The sequence below is a fragment of the Meles meles genome, chromosome 17 (genome assembly GCF_922984935.1).
Source record: "Meles meles chromosome 17, mMelMel3.1 paternal haplotype, whole genome shotgun sequence".
Taxonomy (NCBI): domain Eukaryota; kingdom Metazoa; phylum Chordata; class Mammalia; order Carnivora; family Mustelidae; genus Meles; species Meles meles.
This window is the reverse complement of record NC_060082.1, coordinates 36,130,042-36,141,799: the sequence shown is the minus strand read 5'-3', so window position 1 is coordinate 36,141,799 and position 11,758 is coordinate 36,130,042. Positions and strand designations below refer to the sequence as shown.

General features: G+C 39.8%; 1 pseudogene; it reads right to left on the bottom strand.

Moving 5' to 3' along the window:
* Window positions 1-2,339: 2,339 nt before the first annotated feature.
* On the bottom strand, window positions 2,340-6,409 carry LOC123927602 (annotated as a pseudogene).
* Window positions 6,410-11,758: the final 5,349 nt, after the last annotated feature.

Here is an 11,758-nt window from a genome sequence, read left to right as displayed (position 1 = left end):
AAGACTCTCAGGCAAGTGCAACGGAACGTACACTTATTACTTTAACAGCAAATAAAAGAAGAAATAGCGAGTGCCAAAAACCAAACCAAAACAAAACAAAAAGGCACTACGCTATTAAATTGGGTCTTGTAAATGCTACAGAGGAACAATATACATGAAGATGTAAGGAAAGAGGGGATCTGGCCCAGGAGCAAACAGAACTGGCACCGTTGAAGCAGAATTAGCCCTCAAAGCCCACATCCAGCTAAAGACTGATCTAGTAACAATCAGAGGGCCAGAGGAGGAAACCCCTAGTAATTTAGAATTATAGAAATAACCACAGAAATATAGAAATAACCACTTTGGTATGTTTGTAGCAAGAATTCAGTAAGCAACTATCCTCAAAAAGAGAATTTTAGATATATTATTGTTACGTTTTTCAGCTTCAAACCAACTAACCAACCATAAAAATTCCCCCATCACAGAGCAAATATAAGAGAAATATATGAGAAAACATTTCCATGGAAATGTTAGGATAAGAATGGGGGCCCATGTTTTGGGAAGAAGAATATGGGTTAAGGGTGGGGGTCAGCAGATTCACACAAGATTAAGAGAAATTGAGTTATAACCCCAAGTACAGTGTATGGGAACATGCTCTGAGTTTTCACTTCAGAGTAAGGGAAAATAACTTAAGACCCAGAGGAGATGAAACAATTTGTCAACAAAGGCTCACAGCTGTGAAGTTCACTTCCTGAAAACAATGGAGATTTGACAACAGTTGAGGGCTAGCTAGAGCTCAAGGTTTATGGAAGACAAAATAGAAAAAAAAAAAAAATAAAGAAAACTCAAGTGGGAAATTACATTATATCCTGACAGAACTATAAGATATATATATGCATAATTTTATAAAGGGCTTTATGCTGCCAAGACATGTTACAGACTAGACTCCATTTTCATCTCCAGATGGAAGGAAATTTAAAGTTGTACTTTCTTAGTACTATCCTCTTAATAGCAAAATTATAGAAAACAATGAAAAGTTACTTTAAAATATGATGCTGCTGAAATGGTGAGAAAGATAGATAGAGGGGTGCCTGGGTGGCTCACTGGGTTAAGCCTCTGCCTTTGGCTCAGGTCAAGATCCCAGGGTCCCGGAATTGAGCCCCATGTCTGGCTCTCTGCTCAGCAGGGAGCCTGCTTTCCCCCTCTCTCTGCCTGCCTCTCTGCCTACTTGTGATCTCTCTTTGTCAAATAAATAAATAAAATTTAAAAAAAGAGAGAGAAAGATGGACAGATGAGGGAAGTTTATTTTCTGATTTTTTTAAAAAAAGGACTTTGGAGTGTCTGGGTGGCTCAGTCATTGGGCATCTGCCTTTGGCTCAGGTCATGATCCCAGGGTCCTGGGATCCAGCCCTGCCTCAGGCTCTCTGTTCAGTGAGAACCCTGCTTCTCCCTCTCCCACTCCCCCTGCTTGTCTTCCCTCTCTCACTGTCTCTGTCTGTGGAATAAAAAAACAAAATCTTAAAAAAAAAAAAAAAGACTTTAAGATGCACTACAAGAAAACATATTTAAGGAAAGCAAAAGCAAAGATAAAAGATAAAACTGCAGGGCGCCTGGGTGCCTCAGTTGGTTAAGCAACTGTCTTCGGCTCAGGTCAGGATCCTGGAGTCCCGGGATCGAGTCCCTCCACTGGGAGTCTGCTTCTCTCTCTGACCTTCTCACGTCTCATGCTCTCTCTCACTGTCTCTCTCTCAAATAAATAAATAAAATCTTTTTTTTTAAATAAAGATAAAACTGCAGATGATAGAACATAAAACAAATCCATCAACTATTGCTGATTTTTGGCTGAGCTAAAAAATGAAGTCCACATTGTGCTGCTCAAAAGACCCACGTAGACATAAACAGGCACAAAAGAAAACACAGACAGTTTAATAATTAGTTATTGTGCTAGAGAATAAGGATACAGAGAAAGCATTCAATAAAGTAATTTTCATGAACTAGATGAAACAGTTTTTATCCAGTAAAATGCATTTGTGAGAAACGAGGACACCATGGAACGGTAGATGATATATGAAGTCATGGCAGTTCTCCAAATTTTTGGTCTTGGGATCCCTTTACAATCTTTAAAAATTACCGAGGCTCTCCATTTTTGTCTAGAGGCAGATCTTGGAGATACTGCAGGTTCAATTCCAGACCCCCCGCCAAAAAGGAAGTATTACAATAAAGTGAGTCCAGTGAGGTTTTTGGTTTCCCTGTGCATGTAAAAGCTATGTTTACACTATACCGTAATCTATTTAGTGTGCAATAGCATGACGTCTTTAAAATATCTATACTTTAATTAAGTTATTTATTGCTGAAAAATGCTAACCATCCTCTGCGTTTTTCGCTAGTTTTCATCCTTTCGCTGGTGGAGGGTCTTCCCTCAATGCGGATGGCTGCTGAGTGGTCAGGGTGGTAGTTGCTGGTGGTTGGGTGGCTGTGGCAATTTCTTCAAATAAGACAACTGTAAAGTTCGTCACGTTGATCGACTCCTTTTTTGGTGAATGACTTCTCTGTAGCATATAATACTACAGAAAGAAGTAGAACTTCCTTCAAAACTTGGGAGTCAAGACTCTCAAACGCTGCTGCTGCTTTATCAACCAAGTTTATGCAATATTCTAAATATTTTGTTGTTATTTCAAAAATCTTCACAGCACCAGGAATAGATTGCCTCTTATGAAACCACTTTCTTTGCTCCCGCATAACAAGCAACTCTTCCTCCATTAAGTATTCTCATGAGGTTGAAGCAATTCACCCATTCCTTCAGGCTCCACTGCTAATTCTGGTTCTTTTGCTATTTCCACCACATCTGCTGTGACTTCCTCCACTAAAGTCTTGAACGCCTCAGAGTCATCCATGAGTGTCAGAATCGCCTTCTTCCAAATTCCTGTTAGTGTTAATATTTGAACCTCTCTCCATGAATGATGAGTGTTCTTAATGGCACTAGAATGGTGAGTTCTTTCCAGGAGGCTTTCAATTTACTTTGCCTAGATTCATCAGAGGAATCATTATCTATGGCAGCTATAACTTTGTGAAATGTATTTCTTTGAAAAATTATTTATTTAAGAGAGAGAGGGGGAGAGAGACAGAGATAGCATGGGCAAGAGGAGGGACAGAGGGAAAGGGACAGAGGGAAAGGGAGCCCAATGTGGGGCTTGATTCTAGGACCCTAAGATCATGATCTGAGCCGAAGGCAGATGCTTAAACAGAGTGAGCCACCTAGGTATCCCAAAATGTATTTCTTAAGTAAAAACACTTGAAAGTCAAAATTACTCCTTGATCCATGGGCTGCAGAATGGATGTTGTGTTAGCAAGGATGAAAACAGCATTAACCTAATTCTACGTCTCTATAAGAGCCCTTGGGTGGCAAGGTGTATTGTCAATGGACAGTAATATTTTGAAAATAATTTCTTTTTTCTGAGCAGTAGGTTTCAACAGTGGACTTAAAACATTCTCTAAGTGGGTGAGCTGTCATCTAGGCTTTGTTGTTCCGTCGCTAGAGCACAGGCACTGTAGATTTAGCATCATTCTTTTTTTTTTTTTTAAAGATTTATTTATTTGACAGAGAGAGATCACGAGTAAGCAGAGAGGCAGGCAGAGAGAGAGGAGGAAGCAGGCTCCCCGCTGAGCAGAGAGCCTGATGTGGGGCTCGATCCCAGGACCCTGAGATCATGACCTGAGCTAAAGGCAGAGGCTTAACCCACTGAGCCACCCAGGTGCCTGATTTTCAGAACGGTAAATGAGCACTGGCTTCAACTTAAAGTCACCAGCTGCATTAGCCCTTAACAAAAGAGTTAGCTTGTCCTTTGAAGCTTTGAAGCCAGGCATTGACTTTTCCTCTTTAGCTGTGAAAGTCCTTAGGTGGAATCTTCTTCAGATAGAAAGCTGTTTTGTCTACACACAAATCTGTTGTTTACTGTAGCCATCAGTAATTATCCTAGCTCGACCTTCTGGATAACTTGCTGCTTCCCCTTGAACTTTTAGGTTATGGAGATGTCTTCTTTCCTTAAACTTCATGAACTAACCTCTGCTCCTTCTGCAGCTTCCTCACCTCTCAGCCTTCATAGGATTGAGGAGACTTAGGGCCTTGCTCTGGATCAGGCTTTGGCTTAAGGGAAGGTTATGGCTGTTTGAACTTCCATCCAGACCACTCATATCAGTAATAAGGCTGTTTCACTTTCTTATCACTTGGGCGTTAGCTAAAGCAGCAGTGTTCATTTCCTTCAAGAACTTTTCCTTAGAATTCACAACTGGACCAGCTGGCACAAGAACACCAGCTTTCAGCCTACCTTGGCTTTTGACTCGCCTTCTTCACTAAGGTTAATCATTTCTAGCTTTTGACTTAGAGTGAGAGATGTGTTACTTTTCCTTTCACCTGAAAGGCCCCTGTGGGATGATTAGTTGGCCTAATTTCAATATTGTGTCTCAGGGAATAGGGTGGCCTGAGGGAAGGGAGAGAGATGAGGGAATGGCCATTTGGTGAGGAGTCGGAACACTATTTATTAATTTCGCCATCTTACATAGGCACAGTGTGTGGAGCCCCAAAACAATTACAATAGTAATGTCGAAGATCAGTTATCATAGACCATAACAAATATAATAATGGAAAAGTCTGAAATATTGTGAGAATTGTCTAAGTGTAACACAGAGACACAAAGTGAGCAATGTTGCTGGTAGACTTGCTTGATCCAGGGTTGCTGTAAACCTTCAGTTTATAAAAACACAATATCTAAAAACACAACACAACACAACACAGTATCTGCAAAGCAAATAAAGCAAAATGCAATAAGGTGAAGTGTGCCTATACGTGGTTTTACTATTCATATTGATATATTAGAAATTGAGACTGAGGGGGCACCTGGCCAGCTCAGTTGGTAGAGCATGAGACTTTTGATCTTGGCATTGTGAGTTCAAGCCCCATGTTGGGTGTAGAGATTACTTAAACTTTTTTTTTTTTAATTAGTGGAGGCTCCATTAAAAAAATTAGACTGAGAATTTTTTTTTAAGTAAGCTCTGTGCCTAATATGTGGCTTGAACTCCTGACCCTGAGATCAAGTGTTGCATGCTCTACCAACTGAGCTAGCCAGTCACCCAAGACTGAGAACTTTCTTTCAACTCAAGATAATATAAGTATATGTGTATTATTCTTTGTATTATCACACATCCTGTAGCTTCTAGAAAACTTATGAAAGAATAAGAAAAAAAGCAAATGATGTCTTAGCATGATTATGAAAATAGTGAACCTTTCAAACCCCCAAAAGCGTCTCAGAGATGCATTGCTGCCACACTTTGAACAGATTATGTAATAAACATTGATCCAAGGTATGTCCATATCTTCATGCCTGGTTCTCTTATTAGCTTATAAACTCCTGGAGGATGTGGACTGGATCTTTTTATCTTTGTTTCTTTCCATCTCCCTCTAGCCCTGCTCCAAAATAGACAGTCAGTGAACTTTGCTGTTTTAGTGTTCCTGGATGCTGCAGCAATGAGAAAATTGCTATATTTCTGCAGCCTGATTTATCCAGGGAAATCACTGGGACTCAGCATTCCGGCTAGAACCTTTAGCCCCACTCCCTACTCCTTTTCTAGTGGTTCTCAACAAAATAATAAATAAATAAATAAATAAATAAATAAATAAATAAAACAAAAGGAAATATGAATGTTTCACCTAGCAAATGTTTGGAGTCATATTTTTCACCATTCAAGTAAAACTCCTTTCACTGCCATGGCAACAAAGCTAGCTGTTCACTCCACTCCTTAATGCTGGCCCTTCCTTGTAATGCATCAACCACATACACTTTAGAGCAGACTTCCCACGAAATACCTAAACACAACCTGGTAGTTTTAAAAAACGCAAAGTGGGTCCCTCTCAGCTGGAGGCACATGTCCCAGCCCAGCAAGGAATTCTGATTTGATCATTCTCACCTGACTATACGGGTCAAGAAGTAACAAGGCGAGAAGAGCAGGACATTGAATGGGAAAGTAACCGTATGGAATGGGCCAGATCTGATCGGACGAATATATTAGTGGGTGGTGGTACTGTGAGGAGAGGCAGCCAACGAGGAATTTCCATGCATTTGGCACTTGGCATAAGATGTGGATATTTGGCACAAGATGTGGATCATGAAAGGTGCACCTGTCATTTCTGAGGCAGCAGCAGCTATGGGGGGTTTTGAGGACTGTTTAGTAGCTTTGTTAAGTGGTCTCTTCTTTTTGAAAACTAACCCCACCAGGGGAAGGGTGGGAAGACCTCAGAGTAAAAGGTGGGTGAGCCCTTTCATTTTGGAGATTCTCCCTTCCCTGGGAAAACACCAACAGCATGCTGAAACAGGAAAGGAGCTTATCATATTAGAACGCATAAAATTCTCCCTTTCTCTTTACCTTTCCCACCCATCCAGTTTCTCAGGTCTGATTTTTTAGGAACTCAGTCTGCGCATGGCTGTCACAATTTGTTCCAACTTATGGAGACAACCACCACTTTATACAATCCAGTTTCTCAGGTCTGATTTTTTAGGAACTCAATCTGTGCACAGCTGTCACAACTTGTTCCAAGTTATGGACACAGCCACCACTTTATATCATTTTTATCTAATAACACAGTTTCCTTCTAATAACACATTTCCCCCTTTTTCTCCCACCCCTCCCCATATCTAATGAGGTGTGGGGGAGAAATTCTTTGTCAACCCTTCTGCATGACCCTGCTCCTAAGGGACAGATTTTTCTCATCTTTTCTAACTAATGGAATCTCAAAGTCAAAGAAAATGAACTAGAGATGGGATAAACTGCCCTGTGTATGCTGTCCTGCCCTCACCTGTCACATATGGTCTGTGGCCAGGAGAATGTTGGGGCAGACTACCTGGAATCCATTTGTGTGGGAGAGCCAAGATCCTCTTGGGAAAGAACAGGTACCTGATGAGGCCTGAAGCGTGGTCTGATCCCTGCCCCTCAGTGGGAGTGGGGCAGAGACAATTCTAAACATGCTGTAGTTGCAGTTTTTCAGGTTTTTCCTTTGGCCTAACTCCCATGGATTTTCATCTGAGCATGGAGGAGAGATAGGGCCCACCACAGTAAGTGAAAAAGTTATTCTCTGGCAACTTTGGTAAGATAGTGGTAGCACATGAGGAGCAGTGGAAGAAGTCCACACAGCTCACACTTTTGAGCTTTGGACCATCTTGTGCTTTTTTCTTGGTCATTCAGTCCAGCTTTCAGGAAGCACATCAAGGTGGCATGGCAGCCTCAGCTGGGTGGGTTTCTTTAGGGTTCACATGCCTTCGGCATTAGAGAGAAGCCGCTTCCCTTTGGCGGGAAGCAGGTTTGCCAGATTAACAAATAGAAATACAGGACACCCAGTTAAAGTTGAACTGCAGAATATGTTTTTTAGGATATATATAATCAACAAATACATATAAACTATGGATATATGTATATATTTGTACACACACAACAAATACATTTGGGGGCTATGTGTTAGGGAGGAAAATTTTTCATCTGCTTTTTAAGGTTCTTCTAGCTGGTCTAAGAATCAAATTGACTTAAGACAGATTAACAGGAGAAAGTAAAAACTAAAGTTTAATAACATGTATGCCTCCTATATACCTGGGAGAGAGCCGGGGAAACTAACACCCTGAAAAGGCTGAAGCTACCCCTGAAATACTGTCTCCAGCTAAAGACAAAAGATGTTGTGTGTGGGGAGTCAGCTATAAATTACCAGGAAAAGCATAGTAGTCAAGTGTAAGGTTATTATGCAGATTTAAGTCCCTGCTTTCTCCATTGATAACATTTATTTAGAATATTTAGAGTCACCTCCTTCCTCTTGGTACTGAAGGATACACCCTTACAAATGGAGATTTTCCCCTTATACATGTAAATGTCTCTTACAAAAAGATAACTTCTACTTGTTTTTCAGAGCTTCTCTTGTGCCCACAGTTTATTAAAAATAACCAGATTAGAATAATCAATGTGTGAAAAAGACATATCTTGGAGTGATAAAATTTCCTTCCCTACAACAGAATGGGATATACTTATACTAAAACAGTATTCATTGTTTATCTGAAATTCAAGTTTAACTGGGCATTCTGTTTTTTATCTGGCAATCCCAGAAGTGGCACAGAGCTTTGGGAACTCTGGGCTACTGGGCGTTAGGTGTCAACAAAACATTCTTGACCATGGCTATTGCTAGCAGAGGTCAGACTGCCTCATCCACTTTCACACAATGAAAACCAGCAGCCTGGTCGTAGACAGCCCCCAAAAGGGCCCTAAGTAGGAAGGAGGAAAAGGGATATACATGCCCTATGGTGGCTGAAGGGAGATTTCACCTGCTAAAATTTATTTAGTGCTTACTATGGGTCAGGTCCTATGAATGAAAAGCAAATAAAATGCTTTCTAAGTCCCAGAAGAAGACAGACAGGGAAGTAACTGAAATGTATAAAGAGTTACTAGTGATATGATAGAAGTCTGTGGTGGAGGCTGTGGAGGACATGAAGAATTTCCTCTGCTCTTCAAAGTTGTTCTCGCTGGACTCATCATCAAATTGAGAAAAGACAGATTAATGGGAGATTAATGTAACAGTTTTGTACATATGGGGAATCCACAGACATGGAATTCCAAAGACAGTGTGGCAACATGAGGCTTATATGAGCTAAGGAGAGGGGTAGGAGTCTGAGGATACAAAAGGTGGGGGGAATCATTAGCAGAAGGGTGAAAGGAGATGTTTGGAAAGCAAAGATTGCCCCATTATGCAGATAAGTTTCTTAGGTAAAGAGGAATCTCCTCTCTAGCTCTTTTCTGGGTAGAAGCAGGGAGTTGAGGGGGAGATAAAGAGCTTTTCCTGAATCTGCTGGGTTTTGACTGCTTTTAACTCAAAATAATGTTCAAGCCAAAGTGGCCCATCTTGGGGCAATCTGCAGTTCTGTCCTCTGAAACTTCCCTGGCATTTCACACATTAAAAGTTGAGCCTATAGATTGTCTAAGCTCACTGAACCAGTCTCAGCAATAGGTCAGTGTAGTTAAAATCATTTTAGGAGGTAGTATTTGAGGTGTTTTCTCAAAGTTAGGCCTATGGTTCAAGCGATGAGGCATTTCTATGAAAACAAACAAACAAACAAAAAACAATGGTTAATGATTGAATCAAGTTATAAACCAGTTTCTGAATTCTGAGGGAAAATTTCTCTGAGAGAAAATTTCTAGATGTCAAGTTTGAAGCATCTTCAAATAGTGTGACAGCAGCCGGTGACAGATTTTCCTGGTTTGTAGTTTTGAATGTCTTTGGTGATATTTTTGCCCACAAACCAGCAAGCATGAAGATTGCCTACATGTGAGCTGTTGTGGTGATTTCTCTGAACATTAGTTCAAGTTGTTTGTACTTAGTTTGCAGGGCTTCAGGACAAAGGGCATTTTGGTGCTCAAGTGAATCTAACTCAGGAAGTGGGAGAAATATCAAAAACATTACTCTGCAGGGTTGTAGCCAGGTATTGGAGGACACTAGAAGAAATCAGGTTCTGGTCTAGTTTATAGTGAACAGTATCAGAATCTATATTTGCTCAGGTCTGTTGTTGAAACCTATTTTCTCTCTACAGTCACCCCCATGTCTACCAAAGAGAGCCAGATTAATAATTTATTTGTAAAATAAGTCTAGTTTCAAAAACAAGCAAGCAAGCAAACAAACAAAAAACACTTGACCTGATTATTTACCTAAGTGCAGCAAGAATAACAGTTGGCCACAAAGGCTTTTTAAAAACCTGCTTTGCAGGCACCTGGGGAACTCAGTGGGTTTAGCCTCTGCCTTCGGCCCAAGTCATGATTTCAATGTCCTGGGATGGAGCCCCACATCGGGCTCCCTGCTTAGCAGGGAGTCTGCTTCCCCCTCTCTCTCTGCTTGCCTCTCTGCCTACTTGTGATCTCTCTCTCTCTCTCTCTGTCAAATAAATAAATAAATCTTAAAAAAAACAAAACAAAATAAAACCTGCTTTGAGGCACCTGGCTGGCTCAGTTGGTAGACTGTACAACTCTTGATCTCAGGATCATGGGTTTGAGTCCCATAGGGGTTGTAGAGATTACTTAAATAAAACTTAAAAAATAAAAAAATAAAAACCTGCTTTGCTGCAAGTTTTCATTAGGTGTATCTAGATTGAATTCTTAATCTTTTGAGGCCAAAGATTAAGTCAAATATTGTCATCAGACTTTGCCTGCAATACTTGTGGACTTGGGTTAATTCCTCTCTTCTTGAGGTCCCCTAAATATCCTGAGGTTCCTGTACCTGCCACGAAGTGACTTTACTCACTGCATAGCCTGATGGGAACTCTGAAACCAAGGTACCAGGCTGATATTTCCAAGGGACTTTATTGGCTCCATAAAGTCAGCCTTAGTTCCTTAAAGCTGTGGCGTCATATCTATGTCTGGTCTATGTATGTCTCCCTAAAATATGAAATTTCAGTCAAAGTCTTGGTAATATAACCAGTGTTTTCAATTTTCTTGTATCTTGTTACAATGAGAACAGTTTCTTAGTAAACTTATGCAAGTAAATATATTGCCATGAAAATATAAAGAACACTCACTGAGAGCTTTTAAATTCTGGAGGGACAAGGTAGGGAGGAAAAGATAAATGTTTCAATTCTGATTACAAAGGTATAATTTCTCACACTGCTATAGGTGAGTCAGCTTAAGAGAAAAAATTTTCTGAAATCTGCAAAAACCAAAATATTGTAAAATGTCATCAATGGTGTAAGCAAAAAAGTCATAAAAATGATAGTTTCCTTCTTCATTCAGTCCCCAAGTTGTTAATTCTTTGAATCCAGTTTTACCACTAGTTTTGGAAATTCTTACCTAGTTTAATTTTATGATCTTAAGATTATCAGAAATCCATCCTCAGAGTTTTTTTCTCAGTCTCACTTAAGATGAAATACATTTGCAACAGCATTGAAATAAAACAGTAACTTTAAATGAAAAGACTTAAAAAATACCAGGGTTAAAGATCTGATTAGACTTCATTACAATGCAATGGACAGAGAAATTTCGTTATTTCTCGGACACTCAACACTCCAAGAAGATAACATATCAGGACATCAAATTTCTAGGATTTTCATACAATTTTTAGAACACTTAGTTTAATAAAATATCTATATAAATATAACCCAAGAGGGTTTAGTAACAATTATTTGACAATGCTTCCCATGTAATCTAATATGCCAAATAAGCCTACTTAATTAAATTTCTTACAAAATCTTTGAAATGTTCCAGGAGTGCTCTGGTCAAAAAATTTCATTTTAGAATTTCATTTTGGGGTCATAATTATTTATGTATTTAACCAAATTGACAATAGAAGATTTCAAAAGAAAATACAAAAGGTTATATAGTTGTAAGCAAAATTTAGCCTTTTAAATATTAAGACTCGGGGCACGTGGGTGGCTCAGTGGGTTAAAGCCTCTGCCTTTGGCTCAGGTCATGATCCCAGGGTCCTGGGATCGAGCCCCACATGGAGCTTTCTGCTCGGCGGGGAGCCTTCCCTTCCTCTCTCTCTCTGCGTGCCTCTCTGCCTACTTGTGATCTCTGTCTATCAAATAAATAAATAAAATCTTTAAAAAAATAAATATTAAGGCTCAGTTTTCTTAAGTAATCAAACTTGATAAATGAAGGAAATTATTTTGGGAAAACACAGAGTGCTTGTTTTCTAGGCAGGTAACTTTAAAGATGAAGAAAAACTTTTGTTTGCCACTTCTTATTAAGAGCAGACCAATAGTTCAAGAAA